General features: G+C 38.2%; 1 non-coding gene across 1 annotated transcript; it reads left to right on the forward strand.

The window, feature by feature from the left end:
- Positions 1-883: 883 nt before the first annotated feature.
- On the forward strand, positions 884-991 carry LOC112765005 (small nucleolar RNA R71). The gene has a single exon (XR_003183434.1). It is a non-coding gene; the product is annotated as a small nucleolar RNA R71 (small nucleolar RNA).
- The last annotated feature ends 7,731 nt before the right edge of the window (positions 992-8,722 follow it).

Genomic DNA, 8,722 nt, shown 5'->3' on the forward strand with positions numbered 1-8,722 from the left:
TCTCATCTTGAGCCTCAGATTCCCAAGGTTCCTCATTGGGGAACTCATTGGAGGTCAGTGGGCGTCCATTGAGGTCTTCCTCAGTGGCGTTCACTGCCTCTTCTTCCTCCCAGAATTCGGCCATATTGATGGCCTTGCACTCTCCTTTTGGATTTTCTTCTGTGTTGCTTGGAAGAGTACTTGGAGGGAGTTCAGTAATTTTCTTGCTCAGCTGACCCATTTGTCCTTCCAGATTCCTAATGGAAGATCTAGTTTCAGTCATAAAACTTTGAGTGGTTTTGATTAGATCAGAGACCATGGTTGCCAAGTCAGAATTATTCTGCTTGGAACTCTCTGTCTGTTGCTGAGAAGATGATGGAAAAGGCTTGCTATTGCTAAACCTGTTTCTTCCACCATTATTGTTATTGAAACCTTGTTGGGGTCTCTGTTGATCCTTCCATGAAAGATTTGGATGATTCCTCCATGAAGGATTGTAGGTGTTTCCATAGGGTTCTCCCATGTAATTCACCTCTTCTATTGAAGGGTTCTCAGGATCATAAGCTTCTTCCTCAGATGAAGCTTCCTTAGTACTGCTTGGTGCATTTTGCATTCCAGACAGACTTTGAGAAATCATATTGACTTGTTGAGTCAATATTTTATTCTGAGCCAATATGGCATTCAGAGTGTCAATCTCAAGAACTCCTTTCTTCTGACTAGTCCCATTGTTCACAGGATTTCTTTCAGAAGTGTATATGAATTGGTTATTTGCAACCATTTCAATCAGTTCTTGAGCTTCAGTAGGCGTCTTCTTCAGATGAAGAGATCCTCCAGAAGAGCTATCCAAGGACATCTTGGACAGTTCAGAGAGACCATCATAGAAAATACCTATGATGCTCCATTCAGAAAGCATATCAGTGGGACACTTTCTGATCAATTGTTTGTATCTTTCCCAAGCTTCATAGAGGGATTCTCCTTCCTTCTGTCTGAAGGTTTGGACTTCCACTCTAAGCTTACTCAATTTTTGAGGTGGAAAGAACTTTGCCAAGAAGGCATTGACTAGCTTTTCCCAAGAGTCCAGGCTTTCTTTAGGTTGAGAATCCAACCATGTTCTAGCTCTGTCTCTTACAGCAAAAGGGAATAGCATCAGTCTGTAGACCTCAGGGTCAACCCCATTAGTCTTGACTGTGTCACAGATTTGCAAGAACTCAGCTAAAAACTGATGAGGATCTTCCAATGGAAGTCCATGGAACTTGCAATTCTGTTGCATTAGAGAAACTAATTGAGGCTTAAGCTCAAAGTTGTTTGCTCCAATGGCAGGGATAGAGATGCTTCTCCCATAGAAGTCGGGAGTAGGTGCAGTAAAGTCACCCAGCACCTTCCTTGCATTGTTGGCATTGTTGTTGTTTTCGGCTGCCATTTGTTCTTCTTCCTTGAAGAGTTCGTTCAAGTGCTCTAAAGAGAGTTGTGCTTTGGCTTCTCTTAGCTTTCTCTTCAAGGTCCTTTCAGGTTCAGGATCAGCCTCAACAAGAATGCCTTTGTCCTTGCTCCTGCTCATAAGAAAGAGAAGGGAACAAGAAAATGTGGAATCCTCTATGTCACAGTATAGAGATTCCTTTAGGTGTCAGAGGAAAAGAAGAATAGAAGACAGAAGTGGAAAATTCGAACTTAACAAAGGAGATGGAGTTCGAATTTTGCATTAAGGGATAGTGTTAGTCCATAAATAGAAGGATGTGAGAAGGAGGGAAGTCATTTTCGAAAATTAAGTGGAAAATTTAAAAAAAATATTTTTGAAAAACATTACTTAATTTTCGAAAATGAAAATGGAAAAGAAATCAAGTGATTTTTGAAAAAGATTTTGAAATTAGAAATCAGAAAGATTTGATTGAAAAACTATTTTGAAAAAGATGTGGTTAAGAAGATATGATTGGTTTTAAAAAGATGTGATTGAAAAGATATGATTTGAAAAACATTTTAAAAAGATTTGATTTGAAAATTAAAAACTTGACTAACAAGAAAAGATATGATTCAAACATTAAACCTTTCTCAACAGAAAAGGCAAAAAATGTTCAATCAAATTATTAATTGTTAGTAAGTATCTTTGAAAAAGGAAAGAAATTGATTTTGAAAACATTTGATTGAAAAGATATGATTTGAAAAAGATTTGATTTTGAAAAACTTTGAAAACTTAGAAAAAATTTGATTTGAAAACAGAATCTTCCCTTCTAGCCATCCTGGCGTTAAACGCCCAGAATGGTATCCATTCTGGCGTTTAACGCCCAAAATGCTACCCTTTTGGGCGTTAAACGCCCAACCAGATACCCTGGCTGGCGTTTAAACGCCAGTCTGTCCTTCTTCACTGGGCGTTTTGAACGCCCAGCTTTTTCTGTGCAATTCCTCTGCTGTATGTTCTGAATCTTCAATTCTCTGTATTATTGACTTGAAAAGACACAAATAAAAAATTTTTTTTGGATTTTTAATAATAAGGAAAAATCAAAATGCAACAAGAATCAAATAACAATGCATGCAAGACACCAAACTTAGCAGTTTGTATACTACTGTCACTAACAAAATGAAAATGCATATGAGACACACAAAACAATCAAGTCAATAGAATTCAAAGATTAGAGCAAGTAAATCCTCAAGAACATCTTGAAGATCACCAAGATACATGAATGAATGCATGCAATTGACACCAAACTTAAGATGAGACACTAGACTCAAACAAGAAATATTTTTGGATTTTATAATTTTGTAAAATTTTTTTTTTGTGTTTTTCGAAAATTAAGTAAAAAAAAATATCAAAATTCTTAATGAGAATTCCAGGAATCAGTGCAATGCTAGTCTAAGACTCCGGTCCAGGAATTAGACATGGCTTCACAGCCAGCCAAGCTCTCAAAGAAAGCTTCGGTCCAAAACACTAGACATGACCAAAGGTCAGCCAAGCCTTAGCAGATCACTGCTCCAAAAGCAAGATTGATAAGAAATCAACAAGCTCTTGTGGTGATAAGTTGAAACCTCGGTCCAATGAAATTAGACATGGCTTCTCAGCCAGCCAGATTTCAACAAATCATCATGAAACTCTAGAATTCATCTTCAAGAATTTCGAAAAAAATAAATACCTAATCTAAGCAACAAGATGAACCGTCAGTTGTCCAGCCTGAACAATCCCGGGCAATAACACCAAAAACTTGATGTTGTTGCCGGATCTTGGCACTGATGTTACCAAAGGCTTGCTCAAAACTAGAACAATCCCCGGCAACGGCGCCAAAAACTTGGTAGCGCGAAATTGTGAACAATACTTTTTCACAACTCTCATAATCCCTGGTAATGGCTCCAAAAACTTGGTAGCTCAATACCATGGCATTACACAACTTCGCACAACTAACCAGCAAGTGCACTGGGTCGTCCAAGTAATAAACCTTACGCGAGTAAGGGTCGATCCCACGGAGATTGTTAGTATTGAAGCAAGCTATGGTCATCTTGTAAATCTTAGTCAGGCAAACTCAAATGGATATAGTGATGAACGAAAATAACACAAAGGTAAAGATAGAGATACTTATGTAATTCATTGGTAGGAACTTCAGATAAGCGTATGAAGACGCCTTCCCTTCCGTCTCTCTGCTTTCCTACTGCCTTCATCCAATTCTTCTTACTCCTTTCCATGGCAAGCTCGTGTAGGGTTTCACTGTTGTCAGCAGCTACCTCCCATCCTCGCAGTGAAAACTAATGCTCATACACTCTGTCACAGTGCGGCTAATCACCGGTTTGGTTCCCTCCCCTACCGGAATAGAATCACTCTTTTGCGTCTGTCACTAACGCCCAGTAGGTTACAGGTTTGAAGCACGTCACAATCATTCAATCATTGAATCCTACTCAGAATACCACAGACAAGGTTTAGACCTTCCGGATTCTCTTGAATGCCGCCATCAGGTCCTGCCTATACCACGAAGACTCTGATCTCACGGAATGGTTGGCTCGTTTGTCAGGCGAGCGCTCGGTTGTCAGGCGATCAACCATGCATCGTGCAATCAGGAATCCAAGAGATATTCACCAAGCCTCAAATGCTTGTAGAACAAGAGTGGTTGTCAGTCACTTTGTTCATGAGTGAGAATGGTGATGGGCGTCAATCATCACCTTCATCAAGTTGAAGAACAAGTGATATCTTGGAACAAGAACAAGCGGAATTGAATTGAAGAACAATAGTAATTGCATTAATACTCGAGGTACAGCAGAGCTCCACACCTTAATCTATGGTGTGTAGAAGCTCCACCGTTGAAAATACATAAGCATAAGGTCTAGGCATGGCCGAATGGCCAGCCTCCCAATGATCTAAGATAGCATAAAAAATGAAGATAGCTACCAAAGTCTTCTAATACAATAGTAAAAGGTCCTACTTATAAGAACTAGTAGCCTAAGGTGTACAGAAATGAGTAAATGACATAAAAATCCTCTTCCGGGCCCACTTGGTGTGTGCTTGGGCTGAGCAATGAAGCAAATTTCGTGCAGAGACTCTTCTTGGAGTTAAACGCCAGCTTTAGTGCCAGTTTGGGCGTTTAACTCCCATTTGGGTGCCAGTTCCAGCGTTTAACGCTGGGATTTCTTGAGGTGACTTTGAACGCCGGTTTGGGCCATCAAATCTTGGGCAAAGTATGGACTATCATATATTGCTGGAAAGCCCAGGATGTCTACTTTTCAACGCCATTGAGAGCGCGCCAATTGGGCTTCTGTAGCTCCAGAAAATCCACTTCGAGTGCAGGGAGGTCAGAATCCAACAGCATCTGCAGTCCTTTTTGGTCTCTGAATCAGATTTTTGCTCAAGTCCCTCAATTTCAGCCAAAAAATACCTGAAATCACAGAAAAACACACAAACTCATAGTAAAGTCCAGAAAAGAGAATTTTAACTAAAAACTAATAAAAATATACTAAAAACTAACTATATCATACCAAAAACATACTAAAAACAATGCCAAAAAGTATACAAATTATCCGCTCATCACTCATCTCTTGTGTTCTTTAGTTATCTTGAATACCCACTATCTAATTCCCTTCTATATTCTTGCAATTTATTATTCTTGTCATTTACATTCTGTTTTCTATTCCTTGCAATTTACCTTTCTACTCTCTACAATTCTGCAATCTTTACTTTCTTGCAATTTATCTTTAATGTCATTTAAGTTTCTTGCACTTTAAGTTTCAGTTATTTACTTTCATTTTCCTTCTTTATTCTAGTTCTTTAAATTCCTTGTCATTTAACTTTCCACAATTACATTCAAAAATCAAATCTCATGAATTCAAAACCATGTTTGCTTGACTAAATATACCATTTAACTAAAGTTGCTTAATCTACCAATCTCCGTGGGATTGACCTCACTCTTAGTGAGTTTTATTACTTGATACGACCCGGTATACTTGCCGGTTATACGTGAAATCTAAATTTTCGCGTATCAAGTTTTTGGCGCCGTTGCCGGGGATTGGAAAAGATTGACAATGATTAAGTGAATGGTAGTTTAGATTAAGCATTTTTTCTTTTATTAGACCCACTAACTGTTTGATATTTGGTTTCACTAACTTTGATTTCACTCTAGCAATAGAGTGCTTTACTTTTGTTATTGGTGTTGTTTGTGTATGTCAGGGGTAAATAGATTCAATATTGAGGACGAGAGAACCCTCCGAAGGATAAGGAGAGCAGAAAGAGGAAAGGGGATAGTCGGTGAGGAGGAATCAGAGGGAGAGGACCAAGTCATGGAAGACGACATGCACAACCCTCCTGAAGGAGCTGCTAACAATGATGGACCACCTAGAAGGGTGTTATCTTCTTACACCATTCCTGATCCAAGACATTGTGGGAGCAGTATTGCCACCCCAAATGTTCATGCTCACAATTTTGAGTTAAAACCTCAGCTCATCACTTTAGTACAAAATAACTGCTCCTATGGAGGGGGACCTCTTGAAGACCCAAATCAACATTTGTCTATTTTTCTTAGGATATGCAATACAGTGAAGACAAATGGAGTGCATCCAGACGTTTACAAATTGTTGCTATTTCCATTCTCTTTGAGGGATAAGGCTGATGTGCGGAAAACGATCCGACACAAAACTCACCGGCAAGTGCACCGGGTCGCATCAAGTAATAAAACTCACGGGAGTGAGCTCGATCCCACAGGGATTGAAGGATTGAGCAATTTTAGCTTAGTGGTTGATTTAGTCAAGCAAATAGAAGTTGAGTTGTGTGATTTGTGATCGACAGAAGTTAAATTGCTTGAAATGTAAAGGAGAAGGGCAATTGCAGTAAATTAAAGAGCAATCGAAGTAAAGAAGCTGAATCTTAAAGTGCAAGTAATATAAAGTGCAGAAACTTAGATTGCAAGAAATATAAATGACTGAAACTTAAAGTGTAAGAAATGTAAAATTGCTTGAATTATAAAAGGGATTGGGAATTGGGATTGCAGAAATTAAACAAGAATAAGCAAATTTCAATAAACAGACAAGTAGAAGATGAATTGAATTAAGGTAGATCTCAAACAGAAGAGTAAAAATGCTTTGAACATTTAAGAACAGAAAGTGAACAATGCTTAATTTGCAGCAATTTAAAAGAGGATTGAAGATCTCAGGAGTGGAAGAGACTAGATAACAAGTCTAGATCTCAAATCCTTCCTTGATCCATCAAGAACAATTACAAAAGAAATAAAGGAAAGTAAATTGCAGAAAGAGTAGAAGATGAAGCAGTGAGTGGAAATTGAAATTCAATCATGTAGAAAATTTAAGCAAGGGATCTCAAGGTGAGATTGAAACAGAAGTTCTCCAATTCTTCACCCAAGATCCAAAATAAAAAGTAAAGAGTGCTCAAGCAAGAACAAGGAAGAAGAGAGATCAATTCTCCTCCCCAATTCTCTAAGAACTAAATTCAAAAGTAAAAGTTTAAAATGAAAATGAAAGTAAAAAGGAAAATTCAAAAGTGATTCTATAGGTCCTAATTACATCAAACTAGCTCCTATTTATACATTTTTTATTCTTGGATTTTGGAATTTTGATGGGTTTTTAATTTGGTGAAGATTTGAATTTAATTGGATTTTTAATTGATTTTTCAGCCCATGAAGAAATTGCTTCCAGGGGGATGCTCAACTCACAAGTTGAGCTGAGCATTGAGGCCTTGTGGGGATTCCCTTGTAGCGTGCAATGTTAGGAGGGGGCACCAGGGGAATGCTCAGCTCACAAGTTGAGCTGAGCATTGAGGCCTTGTGCGCACGTTCCTTCCTTGGACCGTGTCATTTGTTGCGCGTTGCCCTCCCTTGGTCCGTGTCAATTCCTTGTGTGATGCACCATGTGTAGCACTCTGCTTACCAAGTGAGCTGAGCATTGGCTCCGTCAAAGAGAGGTCCCTGGTTCGAGACTTGAGGGAAGCATGCGCTGAATTTTCCTTTGTGAAGGAAGTAGCATTTCTCTCTCCTCTCTTCCTTGAGGTGTTGAGTTCGAATCCTGGAGGTGGCATTTTGCCAACTTTTGGCTTGTTTTCCTTTGGAGTAGCGCTTCCCCCCTTCCCTTAGGTCATGGGTTCAAACCTTGGAGCAAGCATTGGCAACTTATTTCCTTTGATTTTCCTTTGATGAATGCCCGATAATGCTCACTTGGTGAGCTGAGCATTGTTTTTCCTTTCCTTATTTCTTTGCTTCAAATTGTGCTCAGCTCACAAAGTGAGCAGAGCATTGAAACATTTCTTCCTTGGAAATTTTTGTTGTGCTCCTTTCATGTGCCATGCTTCCTCATGTTCTTTGCCACACTTTTCTTTTCCTTGAGCCACACTTTTTAAGCCATGCTTTCTTCTTTTCTTCTTTTCTTCACCAACAAGAAATCAAAACAACCAATCAAAGTATCACCAAATTCACAAAGTTTATAAATCATTAAAAATCAATTAATTTTAGCCTAAACCTCATGATTTAGCATCAATTAAATGGTGGTTGTTTGATTTAAAGAAGTCATGCATTTTCACTCTAAATTTCTTACTTATAGTGCAAGAAAGTGCATAAAAACTAGTGAAACAAGTGAAATTAGCTTGAAAAATGGGTATATGATGACTTGTCATCACAACACCAAACTTAAACCTTGCTTGTCCCCAAGCAAGAAAAGAATCATGCATTAAAGATTGACAATCTAAGGTAAGAAGAATAGCAACTCAATGTTCATGGTTAGCTAGTTTTCTAAGCATGCTACAATCACAAAAGAGATGTAAATGATTGATGCTTCTATCTAGCTCAATTTATGAAATCTTTCTCTTATATTTCTTCCTTGAAACAAGCTTTTGATTTTTCTTATTAGCTTCTCCTTTTGGGTGCTTTGCCCCCATGAGTTAATAACAAAGCTACGATTCTAAATGCTTTGTTTTCAAGTATTACCACTTGATACATAAGCACCACAAGCATTTGAATTAGAGGACTTCATTAAGTTCATTTTTCTTTTCTTTTCTTGACTCTCTAATCATTGATGCTCAGAACCTTGAGCTTTGAGGGAGTGCTTTTGCACTTGAGCCTAGCCTTGACTTCTAAGTGTTTTGTTTTCAAGCATTTGGCTTGATACATAAACATCACAAGTACTTAACAAATAAATTGCCATTGGTACTCAGAGCCTTCAGCTTTCTCATTCTTTCCCTTTTTTTTTCTTGCTTTAATTGTATTTGCTTCTTCAAGGTTTTCATGATTTTCAAAAAATTTCACAAAATGTCCTAGATGAAAACTTCAATTAAATAAAA

This window comes from Arachis hypogaea, chromosome 2, assembly GCF_003086295.3.
Source record: "Arachis hypogaea cultivar Tifrunner chromosome 2, arahy.Tifrunner.gnm2.J5K5, whole genome shotgun sequence".
Lineage (NCBI taxonomy): Eukaryota > Viridiplantae > Streptophyta > Magnoliopsida > Fabales > Fabaceae > Arachis > Arachis hypogaea.